Source organism: Magallana gigas, chromosome 4, assembly GCF_963853765.1.
Source record: "Magallana gigas chromosome 4, xbMagGiga1.1, whole genome shotgun sequence".
NCBI lineage: Eukaryota > Metazoa > Mollusca > Bivalvia > Ostreida > Ostreidae > Magallana > Magallana gigas.
Genome location: NC_088856.1, coordinates 10,961,744 through 10,978,089, shown reverse-complemented (window position 1 = coordinate 10,978,089; position 16,346 = coordinate 10,961,744). Strand labels below are relative to the sequence as shown.

The 16,346-nt window shown below is 40.9% G+C and overlaps 1 long non-coding RNA gene across 1 annotated transcript; it reads left to right on the top strand.

Annotated features, from left to right (window-relative positions):
- The first annotated feature begins 1,352 nt into the window (after nucleotides 1-1,352).
- Nucleotides 1,353-13,671, top strand: LOC136275012 (uncharacterized). Its single transcript, XR_010713614.1, has 3 exons — nucleotides 1,353-1,491; nucleotides 12,245-12,461; nucleotides 12,604-13,671. It is a non-coding gene; the product is annotated as an uncharacterized lncRNA (long non-coding RNA).
- Nucleotides 13,672-16,346: the final 2,675 nt, after the last annotated feature.

Below are 16,346 nucleotides of genomic sequence, written 5' to 3'. Positions count from 1 at the left end.
CACACACTCAGTATTTGCAGGACATTCAATGGTAAACCAATTACAGAACGAAAATCTTTTGTCAGACAGAATGGATTGTGTTTTCAATGTTGTAATGGAAAACACTCACCCCGAGAGTGTTAAAACATGTTTTGTGTAGCATATGTAACTCTAATAAACATTGCACTTAAATGCATGAAGAGAGAAATACTAAATTTGCTCATAGCGGGGAAGATGGAGCACTTCGGTCACTAAAACCAAAACGACGACTTTCTACAAGCAACTTATGTAAGGACCAGTTGTACCCAAGTATGTGGACACGGAAGATTCAGAGGCAAGTCTTGTGCCAAAACAGTTCTAGTGAACAAATATCCGGAACATAACCCAGAACGCAACCTGAAGGCTTATATTCTCATCAATGATCAAAGCAACCGATTAATAGCAAGGTCTGAGTTTTTCGATTACTTTGGGGAGAATACTCAAGAAATAGAGTATATGTTGTCATCATGTCCAGGACACATCTCAACCATTGGGAGACAGACATCGTGGTATGTTATTGAGTCCCTTGATGGAGGCACTAGTCTTCCATTACATACACTGATTGAATGTAACCGAATTCCCAATATGAGAGAAGAGATTCCTACACTACAAGTGGCCAGATATCATTAGCACCTCAAAGATATCGCAGATGAAATACCACCATACGATCCAGATGCCCCCATTTTGCTTCTTATAGGCAGAGACATGATAGCAGCACATCATGTATTGGACCAAAGGATTGGACGCAGCAACTCCCCCTATGCTAAAAAACTAAGCCTTGGTTGGGTCGTCATCGGAAACATGCTTAGGAGCTGCCCATGAACCCGAGATGGTCACCAACAAGGTTGACGTTTTAAGAAGTGGACGTCCTTCCATACTACAACTATGCCCGAATGATTTTGAACTCAAGACTAGCATCGTTTGGGAAGAGTCAGATCACGTCATTGGAAAGGATGTATTCTTACATACCAAAGATAATGACAAACTTGGTACATCAGTTTAGGATAGAGAATTCGTAAAGCTCATGAGTGGCAGCTTTCAGAAGAATTTACATGGAAACTGGAGCGCACCTTTACCGTTCAAGTCCAAGCGACCAGTTTTGCCAGACAACTATGAACAAGTACTACAACGAGCTAAAAAGTTGCAAACCAACTTGAGAATGAACCCAGATAAAGAAAAACAGCTCTGTGCATTTATGGAAAAAATATTTGAAAAGGGCCATGCAGAGCCAGCTCCTCCATTGAAAGCGCATGGGGAACGATGGTATTTACTCATATTTGGGGTATTTCACCCTAAGAAGAATAAGATTGGAGTTTGTGACTCATCAGCAAAGTTCCTTGGTGTTTCATTGAATGACGTATTGCCGACTGGACCTGACCTGACCAATATCACAAGTGAAATCACGTGCTACCGAAGTGATGTCATTCCTTTTCGCTGTTTGATGGTGATAGCAGACAGCAGATCGAGAGGTCGGTAATATTATATTTTACATTATATGCCGTTGGAGGCTTGAGTGAAATTTATGGTCTAAAGATTGTTGGATATCTTTAGAGAATATTTGAGTTAATGTGACTGTTGGATGTCGCAGATTTGAACTGGATTGTATTTGGAATATGGCAGAGCCAGGGGCCATTAAATGATATATGAGACATGCCGTGGAGCGGCGTTTTGTGTGAAATTGGAATATCTAAGCTGGGTTTTCATTCAAATGCATTTCATATATGATGAGAGAGGAATGTGGATATTGACTACAATGTAGGAAGCGTGAAATTTTATTTTATGCCTGTATATTATCTACTTCGTTTATCCGTATTTATCCGGACGGTAAAGTTCGAGTCGAGCATGAATGCTTACGTCATGATTGTTAGCTCACCTGAGCTGAAAGCTCAAGTGAGCTATTCTGATCACATTTTGTCTGTCGTCCGTCTGTCCGTAAACTTTTCACATTTTCAACATCTTCTCAAGAACTACTGGGCCAATTTCAACCAAACTTGGTACAAATCATCCTTAGGCAAAGGGGATTCAAAGTTGTGAAAATTAAGGGCCACACTCGTTTTCAAGGGGAGATAATTAGAAATTAATGAAAAATTTCGAGAAATTTTCAAAAATCTTCTTTCCAGAACCAGAAAGCCAGGAAAGCTGAAACTTGTGTGGAAGCATCCTCAGGTAGTGTAGATTCAAAGCTGTAAAATTCATGACCCCCGGGGGTAGGGTGGGGCCACAATGGGGGGTCGAAGTTTTACATAGGAATATATAGAGTAAATCTTTAAAAATCTTCTTCTCAGAAACTAATCAGCCAGGAAAGCTGAAACTCGTATGGAAGCATCCTTAGGTAGTGTAGATTCAAAGTTGTGAAACTCATGACCCCCAGGGGTAGGGCGGGGCACAATGGGGGGTCGAAGTTTTACATAGGAATATATAGAGTAAATCTTTAAAAATCTTCTTCTCAGAAAGTAATCAGCCAGGAAAGCTGAAACTTTTGTGGAAGCATCCTCAGGTAGTGTAGATTCAAAGTTGTGAAATTCATGACCCCTGGATGTAGGGTGGGGCCACAATGGGGGGTCGAAGTTTTACATAGGAATATATAGAGTAAATCTTTAAAAATCTTCTTCTCAGAAACTAATCAGCCAGGAAAGTTGAAACTTGTGTGGAAGCATCCTGAGGTAGCGTAGATTCAGAGTTGTGAAAATCATGACCCCCAGGGGTAGGGTGGGGCCACAATGGGGGGTCGAAGTTTAACATAGGAATATATAGAGTAAATCTTTGAAAATCTTCTTCTCAAAAACTAATCAGCCAGGAAAGCTGAAACTCGTGTGGAAGCATCCTCAGGTAGTGTAGATTCAAAGTTCTGAAAATCATGATCCCTGGGGGTAGGGTGGGGCACAATGGAGGGTCGAAGTTTTACATAGGAATATATCGAGTAAATCTTTAAAAATCTTCTTCTCAGAAACTAATCAGCCAGGAAAGCTGAAACTTGTGTGGAATCCCTGGGGGTAAGGTGAGGCCATATTGGGGGGTGTTAAAGTTTAACATAGAAATATTGAGTAAATCTTTGAAAATCTTCTTCTCAGAAACTAATCAGCCAGGAAAGCTGAAACTCGTGTGGAAGCATCCTCAGGTAGTGTAGATTCAAAGTTGTGAAAATCATGACCCCCAGGGGTAGGGTGGGGCCACATCTGGGGGGGGGAGCGGGGTGTTAAAGTTTTACAAAGGAATATTTATAGTAAATCTTTGAAAATCCTCTTCTCAAAAATTAATCAGCCAGGAAAGCTGAAACTTGTGTGGAAGTATCCTCAGGTAGTGTAGATTCAAAGTTGTGAAATTCATGACCCCCGGGAGTAGGGTGGGGCCACAATGGGGTGGTCGAAGTTTTACATAGGAATATATAGGGTAAATCTTTAAAAATCTTCTTCTCAGAAACTAATCAGCCAGGAAAGTTGAAACTTGTGTGGAAGCATCCTCAGGTAGTGCAGATTCAAAGTTGTGAAAATCATGATCCCTGGGGGTAGGATGGGGCACAATGGAGGGTCGAAGTTTTACATAGGAATATATAGAGTAAATCTTTAAAAATCTTCTTCTCAGAAACTAATCAGCCAGGAAAGCTGAAACTCGTGTGGAAGCTTCTTCAGGTAGTGTAGATTCAAAGTTGTGAAACTCATGACCCCCAGGGGTAGGGCGGGGCACAATGGGGGGTCGAAGTTTTACATAGGAATGTATAGAGTAAATCTTTGAAAATCTTCTTCTCAGAAACTAATCAGCCAGGAAAGCTGAAACTTTTGTGGAAGCATCCTCAGGTAGTGTAGATTCAAAGTTGTGAAATTCATGACCCCTGGATGTAGGGTGGGGCCACAATGGGGGGTCGAAGTTTTACATAGGAATATATAGAGTAAATCTTTAAAAATCTTCTTCTCAGAAAGTAATCAGCCAGGAAAGCTGAAACTTCTGTGGAAGCATCCTGAGGTAGCGTAGATTCAGAGTTGTGAAAATCATGACCCCCAGGGGTAGGGTGGGGCCACAATGGGGGGTCGAAGTTTTACATAGGAATATATAGAGTAAATCTTTGAAAATCTTCTTCTCAGAAACTAATCAGCCAGGAAAGTTGAAACTTGTGTGGAAGCATCCTGAGGTAGCGTAGATTAAGAGTTGTGAAAATCATGACCCCCAGGGGTAGGGTGGGGCCACAATGGGGGGTCGAAGTTTTACATAGGAATATATAGAGTAAATCTTTGAAAATCTTCTTCTCAAAAACTAATCAGCCAGGAAAGCTGAAACTCGTGTGGAAGCATCCTCAGGTAGTGTAGATTCAAAGTTCTGAAAATCATGATCCCTGGGGGTAGGGTGGGGCACAATGCAGGGGCGAAGTTTTACATAGGAATATATCGAGTAAATCTTTAAAAATCTTCTTCTCAGAAACTAATCAGCCAGGAAAGCTGAAACTTGTGTGGAATCCCTGGGGGTAAGGTGAGGCCATATTGGGGGGTGTTAAAGTTTGACATAGAAATATTGAGTAGATCTTTGAAAATCTTCTTCTCAGAAACTAATCAGCCAGGAAAGCTGAAACTCGTGTGGAAGCATCCTCAGGTAGTGTAGATTCAAAGTTGTGAAAATCATGACCCCCAGGGGTAGGGTGGGGCCACATCTGGGGGGGGGGGAGCGGGGTGTTAAAGTTTTACAAAGGAATATTTATAGTAAATCTTTGAAAATCCTCTTCTCAAAAACTAATCAGCCAGGAAAGCTGAAACTTGTGTGGAAGTATCCTCAGGTAGTTGTGAAATTCATGACCCCCGGGGGTAGGGTGGGGCCACAATGGGGTGGTCGAAGTTTTACATAGGAATATATAGGGTAAATCTTTAAAAATCTTCTTCTCAGAAACTAATCAGCCAGGAAAGTTGAAACTTATGTGGAAGCATCCTCAGGTAGTGCAGATTCAAAGTTGTGAAAATCATGATCCCTGGGGGTAGGGTGGGGCACAATGGAGGGTCGAAGTTTTACATAGGAATATATAGAGTAAATCTTTAAAAACCTTCTTCTCAGAAACTAATCAGCCAGGAAAGCTGAAACTCGTGTGGAAGCTTCCTCAGGTAGTGTAGATTCAAAGTTGTGAAACTCATGACCCCCAGGTGTAGGGCGGGGCACAATGGGGGGTCGAAGTTTTACATAGGAATGTATAGAGTAAACCTTTAAAAATCTTCTTCTCAGAAACTAATCAGCCAGGAAAGCTGAAACTTTTGTGGAAGCATCCTCAGGTAGTGTAGATTCAAAGTTGTGAAATTCATGACCCCTGGATGTAGGGTGGGGCCACAATGGGGGGTCGAAGTTTTACATAGGAATATATAGAGTAAATCTTTAAAAATCTTCTTCTCAGAAAGTAATCAGCCAGGAAAGCTGAAACTTCTGTGGAAGCATCCTGAGGTAGCGTAGATTCAAAGTTGTGAAAATCATGACCCCCAGGGGTAGGGTGGGGCCACAATGGGGGGTCGAAGTTTTACATAGGAATATATAGAGTAAATCTTTGAAAATCTTCTTCTCAGAAACTAATCAGCCAGGAAAGCTGAAACTCGTGTGGAAGCATCCTCAGGTAGTGTAGATTCAAAGCTGTGAAATTCATGACCCCCGGGGGTAGGGTGGGGCCACAAATGGGGGGTCGAATTTTTACATAGGAATATATAGAGTAAATCTTTGAAAATCTTCTTCTCAGAAACTAATCAGCCAGGAAAGCTGAAACTCGTGTGGAAGCATCCTCAGGTAGTGTAGATTCAAAGTTGTGAAACTCATGACCCCCAGGGGTAGGGCGGGGCACAATGGGGGGTCGAAGTTTTACATAGGAATATATAGAGTAAATCTTTAAAAATCTTCTTCTCAGAAAGTAATCAGCCAGGAAAGCTGAAACTTTTGTGGAAGCATCCTCAGGTAGTGTAGATTCAAAGTTGTGAAATTCATGACCCCTGGATGTAGGGTGGGGCCACAATGGGGGGTCGAAGTTTTACATAGGAATATATAGAGTAAATCTTTAAAAATCTTCTTCTCAGAAAGTAATCAGCCAGGAAAGCTGAAACTTGTGTGAAAGCATCCTGAGGTAGCGTAGATTCAGAGTTGTGAAAATCATGACCCCCTGGGGTAGGGTGGGGCCACAATGGGGGGTCGAAGTTTTACATAGGAATATATAGAGTAAATCTTTGAAAATCTTCTTCTCAGAAACTAATCAGCCAGGAAAGCTGAAACTCGTGTGGAAGCATCCTCAGGTAGTGTAGATTCAAAGTTGTGAAAATCATGACCCCCAGGGGTAGGGTGAGGCCACATTGGGGGGAGCGGGGTGTTAAAGTTTGACAAAGGAATATTTATAGTAAATCTTTGAAAATCCTCTTCTCAAAAACTAATCAGCTAGGAAAGCTGAAACTTGTGTGGAAGTATCCTCAGGTAGTGTAGATTCAAAGTTGTGAAATTCATGACCCCCGGGGGTAGGGTGGGGCCACAATGGGGTGGTCGAAGTTTTACAAAGCAATGTATATGGTAAATCTTTAAAAATCTTCTTCTCAGAAACTAATCAGCCAGGAAAGTTGAAACTTATGTGGAAGCATCCTCAGGTAGTGCAGATTCAAAGTTGTGAAAATCATGATCCCTGGGGGTAAGGTGAGGCCACATTGGGGGGTGTTAAAGTTTAACATAGAAATATAGAGTAAATCTTTTAAAATCTTCTTCTCAGAAACTAATCAGCCAGGAAAGCTGAAACTTGTGTGGAAGCATCCTCAGGTAGTGTAGATTCAAAGTTGTCAAAATCATGACCCCCAGGGGTAGGGTGGGGCCACATCTGGGGGGGGGGGGAGCGGGGTGTTGAAGTTTTACAAAGGAATATTTATAGTAAATCTTTGAAAATCCTCTTCTCAAAAACTAATCAGCCAGGAAAGCTGAAACTTGTGTGGAAATATCCTCAGGTAGTGTAGATTCAAAGTTGTGAAATTCATGACCCCCGGGGGTAGGGTGGGGCCACAATGGGGTGGTCGAAGTTTTACATAGGAATATATAGGGTAAATCTTTAAAAATCTTCTTCTCAGAAACTAATCAGCCAGGAAAGTTGAAACTTATGTGGAAGCATCCTCAGGTAGTGCAGATTCAAAGTTCTGAAAATCATGATCCCTGGGGGTAGGGTGGGGCACAATGGAGGGTCGAAGTTTTACATAGGAATATATCGAGTAAATCTTTAAAAATCTTCTTCTCAGAAACTAATCAGCCAGGAAAGCTGAAACTTGTGTGGAATTCCTGGGGGTAAGGTGAGGCCATATTGGGGGGTGTTAAAGTTTAACATAGAAATATTGAGTAAATCTTTGAAAATCTTCTTCTCAGAAACTAATCAGCCAGGAAAGCTGAAACTCGTGTGGAAGCATCCTCAGGTAGTGTAGATTCAAAGTTGTGAAAATCATGACCCCCAGGGGTAGGGTGGGGCCACATCTGGGGGGGGGGAGCGGGGTGTTAAAGTTTTACAAAGGAATATTTATAGTAAATCTTTGAAAATCCTCTTCTCAAAAACTAATCAGCTAGGAAAGCTGAAACTTGTGTGGAAGTATCCTCAGGTAGTGTAGATTCAAAGTTGTGAAATTCATGACCCCCGGGGGTAGGGTGGGGCCACAATGGGGTGGTCGAAGTTTTACAAAGCAATATATATGGTAAATCTTTAAAAATCTTCTTCTCAGAAACTAATCAGCCAGGAAAGTTGAAACTTATGTGGAAGCATCCTCAGGTAGTGCAGATTCAAAGTTGTGAAAATCATGATCCCTGGGGGTAAGGTGAGGCCACATTGGGGGGTGTTAAAGTTTAACATAGAAATATAGAGTAAATCTTTTAAAATCTTCTTCTCAGAAACTAATCAGCCAGGAAAGCTGAAACTTGTGTGGAAGCATCCTCAGGTAGTGTAGATTCAAAGTTGTCAAAATCATGACCCCCAGGGGTAGGGTGGGGCCACATCTGGGGGGGGGGAGCGGGGTGTTGAAGTTTTACAAAGGAATATTTATAGTAAATCTTTGAAAATCCTCTTCTCAAAAACTAATCAGCCAGGAAAGCTGAAACTTGTGTGGAAATATCCTCAGGTAGTGTAGATTCAAAGTTGTGAAATTCATGACCCCCGGGGGTAGGGTGGGGCCACAATGGGGTGGTCGAAGTTTTACATAGGAATATATAGGGTAAATCTTTAAAAATCTTCTTCTCAGAAACTAATCAGCCAGGAAAGTTGAAACTTATGTGGAAGCATCCTCAGGTAGTGCAGATTCAAAGTTCTGAAAATCATGATCCCTGGGGGTAGGGTGGGGCACAATGGAGGGTCGAAGTTTTACATAGGAATATATCGAGTAAATCTTTAAAAATCTTCTTCTCAGAAACTAATCAGCCAGGAAAGCTGAAACTTGTGTGGAATTCCTGGGGGTAAGGTGAGGCCATATTGGGGGGTGTTAAAGTTTAACATAGAAATATTGAGTAAATCTTTGAAAATCTTCTTCTCAGAAACTAATCAGCCAGGAAAGCTGAAACTCGTGTGGAAGCATCCTCAGGTAGTGTAGATTCAAAGTTGTGAAAATCATGACCCCCAGGGGTAGGGTGGGGCCACATCTGGGGGGGGGGGAGCGGGGTGTTAAAGTTTTACAAAGGAATATTTATAGTAAATCTTTGAAAATCCTCTTCTCAAAAACTAATCAGCCAGGAAAGCTGAAACTTGTGTGGAAGTATTCTCAGGTAGTGTAGATTCAAAGTTGTGAAATTCATGACCCCCGGGGGTAGGGTGGGGCCACAATGGGGTGGTCGAAGTTTTACATAGGAATATATAGGGTAAATCTTTAAAAATCTTCTTCTCAGAAACTAATCAGCCAGGAAAGTTGAAACTTATGTGGAAGCATCCTCAGGTAGTGCAGATTCAAAGTTGTGAAAATCATGATCCCTGGGGGTAGGGTGGGGCACAATGGAGGGTCGAAGTTTTACATAGGAATATATAGAGTAAATCTTTAGAAATCTTCTTCTCAGAAACTAATCAGCCAGGAAAGCTGAAACTTGTGTGGAAGCATCCTCAGGTAGTGTAGATTCAAAGTTGTGAAAATCATGATCCCTGGGGGTAAGGTGAGGCCACATTGGGGGGTGTTAAAGTTTAACATAGAAATATAGAGTAAATCTTTGAAAATCTTCTTCTCAGAAGCTAATCAGCCAGATCAGCTGAAACTTGTGTGGAAGCATCCTCAGGTAGTGCAGATTCAAAGTTGTGAAAATCATGATCCCTGGGGGTAGGGTGAGGCCACATTGGGGGGGGGGGTGTTAAAGTTTAACATAGAAATATAGAGTAAATCTTTGAAAATCTTCTTCTCAGAAACTAATCAGCCAGGAAAGCTGACACTTGTGTGGAAGCATCCTCAGGTAGTGTAGATTCAAAGTTGTGAAAATCAAGACCCCCAGGGGTAGGGTGGGGCCACAATGGGGTGGTTGAAGCATTACAAAGGAATATATAGAGTAAATCTTTAAATATCTTCTTCTCAGAAACTAATCAGCCAGGAAAGCTGAAACTCGTGTGGAAGTATCCTCAGGCAGTGTAGATTCAAAGTTGTGAAAATGATGATCCCTGGGGGTAGGGTGGGGCACAATGGAGGTTCGAAGTTTTACATAGGAATATATAGAGGTAATCTTTAAAATTCTTCTTCTCAGAAACTAATCAGCCAGGAAAGCTGAAACTTATGTGGAAACATCCTCAGGTAGTGCAGATTCAAAGTTGTGAAAATCAAGACCCCCAGGGGGTAGGGTGAGGCCACATTGTGGGGGTGTTAAAGTTTTACATAGAAATATAGAGTAAATCTTTGAAAATCTTCTTCTCAGAAACTAATCAGCCAGGAAAGCTGAAACTTATGTGGAAGCATCCTCAGGTAGTGCAGATTCAAAGTTGTGAAAATCATGATCCCTGGGGGTAGGGTGGGGCACAATGGAGGGTCGAAGTTGTACATAGGAATATATAGAGTAAATCTTTAAAAATCTTCTTCTCAGAAACTAATCAGCCAGGAAAGCTGAAACTTGTGTGGAAGCATCCTCAGGTAGTGTAGATTCAAAGTTGTGAAAATCATGACCCCCAGGGGTAGGGTGGGGCCACATTTTGGGGGGGGGTGTTAAAGTTTTACATAGAAATATAGAGTAAATCTTTGAAAATCTTCTTCTCAGAAACTAATTAGCCAGGAAAGCTGAAACTTGTGTGGAAGCATCCTCATGTAGTGTAGATTCAAAGTTGTGAAAATCATGACCCCCAGGGATAGGGTGGGGCCACAATGGGGTGGTCGAAGTTTTACATAGGAATATATAGGGTAAATCTTTAAAAATCTTCTTCTCAGAAACTAATCAGCCAGGAAAGCTGAAACTTATGTGGAAGCATCCTCAGGTAGTGCAGATTCAAAGTTGTGAAAATCATGATCCCTGGGGGTAGGGTGGGGCACAATGGAGGTTCGAAGTTTTACATAGGAATATATAGAGGTAATCTTTAAAATTCTTCTTCTCAGAAACTAATCAGCCAGGAAAGCTGAAACTTATGTGGAAACATCCTCAGGTAGTGCAGATTCAAAGTTGTGAAAATCAAGACCCCCAGGGGGTAGGGTGAGGCCACATTGTGGGGGTGTTAAAGTTTTACATAGAAATATAGAGTAAATCTTTGAAAATCTTCTTCTCAGAAACTAATCAGCCAGGAAAGCTGAAACTTATGTGGAAGCATCCTCAGGTAGTGCAGATTCAAAGTTGTGAAAATCATGATCCCTGGGGGTAAGGTGGGGCACAATGGAGGGTCGAAGTTGTACATAGGAATATATAGAGTAAATCTTTGAAAATCTTCTTCTCAGAAACTAATCAGCCAGGAAAGCTGAAACTTGTGTGGAAGCATCCTCAGGTAGTGTAGAATCAAAGTTGTGAAAATCATGATCCCCAGGGGTAGGGTGAGGCCACATTGGGGGGGGGGGGGTGTTAAAGTTTTACATAGAAATATAGAGTAAATCTTTGAAAATCTTCTTCTCAGAAACTAATTAGCCAGGAAAGCTGAAACTTGTGTGGAAGCATCCTCAGGTAGTGTACATTCAAAGTTGTGAAAATCATGACCCCCAGGGATAGGGTGGGGCCACAATGGGGTGGTCGAAGCTTTACATAGGAATATATAGAGTAAATCTTTAAAAATCTTCTTCTCAGAAACTAATCAGCCAGGAAAGCTGAAACTCGTGTGGAAGCATCCTCAGGCAGTGTACATTCAAAGTTGTGAAAATGATGATCCCTTGGGGTAGGGTGGGGCACAATGGAGGGTCGAAGTTTTACATAGGAATATATTGAGTAAATCTTTAAAATTCTTCTTCTCAGAAACTAAACAGCCAGGAAAGTTGAAACGTGTGTGGAAGCATCCTCAGGCAGTGTAGATTCAAAGTTGTGAAAATCATGACCCCTAGGGGTAGGGTGGGGCCACAATGGGTGGTCGAAGTTTTACATAGGAATATATAGAGTAAATCTTTGAAAATCTTCTTCTCAGAAACTAATCAGCCAGGAAAGCTGAAACTCGTGTGGAAGCATCCTCAGGCAGTGTAGATTCAAAGTTGTGAAATTCATGATCCCTGGGGGTAGGGTGAGGCCACAATGGGGGGTCGAAGTTGTACATAGGAATATATAGAGTAAATCTTTGAAAATCTTCTTCTCAGAAACTAAACAGCCAGGAAAGCTGAAACTTGTGTTGAAGTATCCTCAGGTAGTGTAGATTCAAAGTTGTGAAAATCATGATCCCTTAGGGTAGGGCGAGGCCACATTGGTGGGGGGGGGGGTGTTAAAGTTTTACAAAGGAATATATAGAGTAAATCTTTAAAAATCTTCTTCTCAGAAACTAATCAGCCAGATTATTCTTTATAATTGTTAAGACTTTGGCTCCAGGACAATTCTTCGGCCTCACAAGAAGGTTCAGAGTTTGATGTAGCTTAATATCCCATATATAAACAATTGTAAAGGATCTTTTTGAGGACTGCAATACTCAACATGTGATATGACTATAAAATCATCCTGTTAAAAAAGGTACTAATGATTATAAACATAAGAATATCCAGGGGGGAAAATGGATTTTATTTTTACAGGATCTTCATGTATTATTGTACATTGTCCAGATTGTTTGTATTATGACTTTATTAAGCTGATTTTATCATACCCATTGTTCCTCAGGTGAGCGATGTGGCCCATGGGCCTCTTGTTTATATTTGAGATGGTTCAGCCGGTAGTTTTAAAGAAGAGACATAGTCTGAAGGGGCTTACTATGTTACCTGTAATCAGAAAAGTAAAGGATGGGCGGTTAGAAAATGTTACGGAGTTGGCGAGGATAAGTGTCGGGAAGCGCACGGAGGCGCTGCAGTTGAAGGATATCGCCAAAGCAGTGATGGAGATGACGGGGGAACCCATGGATGAGTTGTTGGAGCTAGCAGGTAAACTGTGTACTTGAATAGATTAGCATGGGCGATATTTAGTCTTGAGCACTTAATCTGGTTTAATGATATTGATGTAATAGTGGTATTATCACTATTATGTGTCTAGTTGATATTGTTACGTGCAAAATATGTTTTGTAGGGAAAGATATTCGATATTATGATGCAGCAAAGTTACTGTTGCACTATTGTTTACTAGCAGCGAATGAAAGGGGACAGCCAAAAGGGCAGGTGTTGCAGGATGATGAAGCGGGTCCGAATACGTCTGGTGCACCTGCAGAGAGACAGAATCAGACTGAAGACAATACTGTGGAGGTACTGTGTCTAATATATTGTATGAGTGTGTGTGAAAAAAAAAATTGAGCAAATCCTGTTTATTTTAGAATGAGGCCACCCCAGTGATAAGGAGAAAGACGATTGATGACATGGAAAGGAGACTCCTGATGCTCGAGAAGTTGGAGAAGGAGGATGTTTCGAAGGTGAAGGAGAGGATTAAAGCTTTAGCTGCTCAGCAGGACCCTAGTGAACCTCTGATATTAATAACTCTTGATGAATTAGCTCGCTTAAGTAGAAAGTTGGGGGATAAAGATATGGAAGTATATGAAGAATTGTATAGGCAGTGTGGTCGTCTGCAAGGGAAAGTGAATATCGCGAATTTATGTCTTACAGTTCTAGGGGGGCAGGGAGCTGATCTGGTGTCAAAAGCAGTTAATAAATGTATTAAAGAAGGACAAAACTTGGGGTCTAAATGGAACAAGATCAATGTCCTAAAGGTTCAAATTCTCCATTAGCTGGACTGTACCCTATGTATTCAACGCCTCTTCTAGGTGCCCCTGGTTTTCAGCCGTATCCATTTCATCCATTTTCAAACTTTGGTACTTATTCAAGGCCGCGGGGTTACAGACCAATGGGAGGTATGGGAAGAAGGAATGCTAGTAGGTTAGCTTGTCATTTTTGTGATTCGACACAACATCTAGTTAAAGATTGTGAGTTGATGAAGGCTGCTAGGAGAAAGTGAGTTGAGAATACATATGTCTGGAAATTTGTGCATTTAATTGTAAGGATACAATTTTGTAACAGGTTTTGTTCATTCAAGGTTCATTTATGAACTTAATTTTGCTTAGATTGATTTATGCAGCTGGAAGAATTGTAAATGGCTGTAGTGAAAAATACACATATATTTTTTGATGAAGATGGTTATTATAGTTAAAGTGACATTAAATGTTTTGATGGAACTGGATTGTTTGTTTTATTATATATCATACATGCATAAGAATTCCTGATCAAGCAACCCGAGGACCCTGATGCCTTAGTGGACCAAGTCCACGTGGGTTGTTGAGTGAAGGAGTTCCACTATGATTGTCACCATATGACCTTTAAATGGATTATGATTTTAATTTGTAGGAGGATAATGGAGCGTCAGTGTTGATTAATGATAATCAGGTTACTGCTGAATTTGATAAGATGGTAGAATTTAATCCCATGAGAATAGTTCCTCGTCAGAAGGGAGAATGGGTGACAATCAGTGGTGGGACTCCTTCACTTGCAACCCACCCAGTTAGTGCAGAATCTGTAATTGAAGGTTCTGATTTTGATATGAACCAATTGCTGGTATATAGTCCAGATTCATTTATTGAAGGACAGTTGGGTAGAAATGTTTCGGCCTGGGAATATGTGTTAGAGAGGAGTGGAGTGAATGAAGATATTGAGGGTGAGAAAGTGGCTGTGAGGGAGTGGATGTGACAGAGTTTTTTACTCGTTTTAAAGGGAAATTTCGTGGAAAGTCATTTGATTCTGAGTTGCCCCCAAGTGCTGTATTCCCTGACTCTGCTTTATGTAAAAAGTATCATGCTTTTATTTGTGATGTTTTGTATGAAAAGATCAGGTCAGGTGCTATAAGAGTGCTCGGTAAAGTCGGTGAGTGTGAGATGCCCCATATTGTGATGCCGTTGACAATTGAACCAAGTAAACCAAGACTATGTCATGATGACAGATTTTTTAACCTCTGGGTGAAGGATCTTCCCTTTCAGCTGGAGACTATGAGTGATGTTCATAGGCTTGTAGGGTGTAATGCATTTCTGATAAAGACAGATGAAAATCTGGATACGATCATGTTAGGTTGTCCAATGATTCTCAGGGATACGTTGGGCTTATTTTTGGTGGTTATGTTATGGTGTATACGGTAATTCCTTTTGGGTTCAAGGAATCGCCTTTTATATACCAGACCATTGGGATGGTTGTTACGTCATACCTTCGGAGTCGGTCTATAAGTACTGTACAATATATTGATGATAGGTTGGCTATCGCTGTGGACCCATATGTAGAAGGTTGTAAGGTCGCATACATATTAGTAGAAGTGTTGACAAGGTTGGGTTACACTTTGGCCTTGGGGAAATGCTCGTTTGTTCCATTGACATGTGTCAAGTTTCTGGGTTTTTAGGTTGATTCCAAAAAACAAGCTTATATTTTACCCGAGTGCAAGAAGTTGAAATTTGCTGATTTGAGAGAAAGTATTCTTGATTCAAAAGAACTTACTGTGAAAACTCTTCAGCGATTTGCTGGTAAATGTATATCAATGGGCCTTGCAGTTCCTGGTTGTAGGCTGTTTAGTAGGGAGGTTAACTTGACAATTTCTAGAGCTGTAAAAAGTAGTAAGCATGTGTGTTTGACTGATGAGCTGAGGGAGGAATTAGAACATTGGCGTTTTCTAGATTCTTGGGAAGGTTGTGGTCAGTGGAGAAGTGAGTGTCATCAGCAGGTTATGTTGTCTTCAGATGCATCCTTGTATAAGTACGGGGCAGTGGTAGGGCAGGGTAGGAATAGGTATGAGATTAGTGATTTTTGGAAAGGGAATGATCAAAGACCTATTCATTTAAAGGAGGCGGATGCTGTTTATAAGGTGTTATTGGCTCTTGGAGAGAATTTAGCTAATTCTAGAGTACATGTGCTAACAGATACCATGGCTGTACTCAGTGTCTGGCAGAACCAGGGGGAAAGGACAGGGCGTTGAACTGTATTACAAAATGTATTTTTTCTTTGACTTTGAAGTTGAATTTTGAGTTAAAGGACTATGTGCGGTATGGTCAAATATCTGCCCCCGATTTCAACCAATTTTTAAATAGTATCGTATGAAAATGAAATCTTCACAAATCATTGTAAAGAGGATGCCTATAACTTTAATCTTGATTTTAGTCATCATTGCTCACTCGCTGTTTATCTATGACGTCACTTAAATGACCTAATTCCCGCAAATTTGCAAACAAATGAAAATATTCTGATTTTTGCTCTATATTTTGCATTCGGAAGTATAGAGCGCAGGTCTGCTCAAGTGCGATTTGAACATATGTTTTACTTCAGATAGTTATACATATTATACTAAAAAATGGTACTTGAGCAAGCCTGCGCTCGATGTTTCCCAGTCGAAAAACCATCGGAAAACACCCATATTTTGCTACAAAACATCAATTTATCAAAATAATGTAATATTCATGACGTCATTTCTACATTATGACCTCACTGGGGTGATAACCTTTTACACCTTTATTTCCAATATGATTTTAACTATCTTTCACCTTATTTTAAAGCTCTTTCTAAAACTTTGATTTTGGGGGGCAAAAATTGCATAAAACCGCACTTAGTCCTTTACAGTTTGTTCCTTCGAAGTTAAATGAGGCTGATGCACCTTCGAGACAGATTAGTTATGCTGACTCAATGTTGGATGGGAGGACTTGGAGTATAGTGGAAAAAGTATTTGGTCCCCACACTGTTGATTTAATGGCAAGTGATTCTAATTCAATGAAGGCCAAGGGGGGTGGGGTATTGCGTCATTTTACACCATGTCCAATGCCATTCACTGCAGGGGTTGATGTGTTCGCACAAAATATT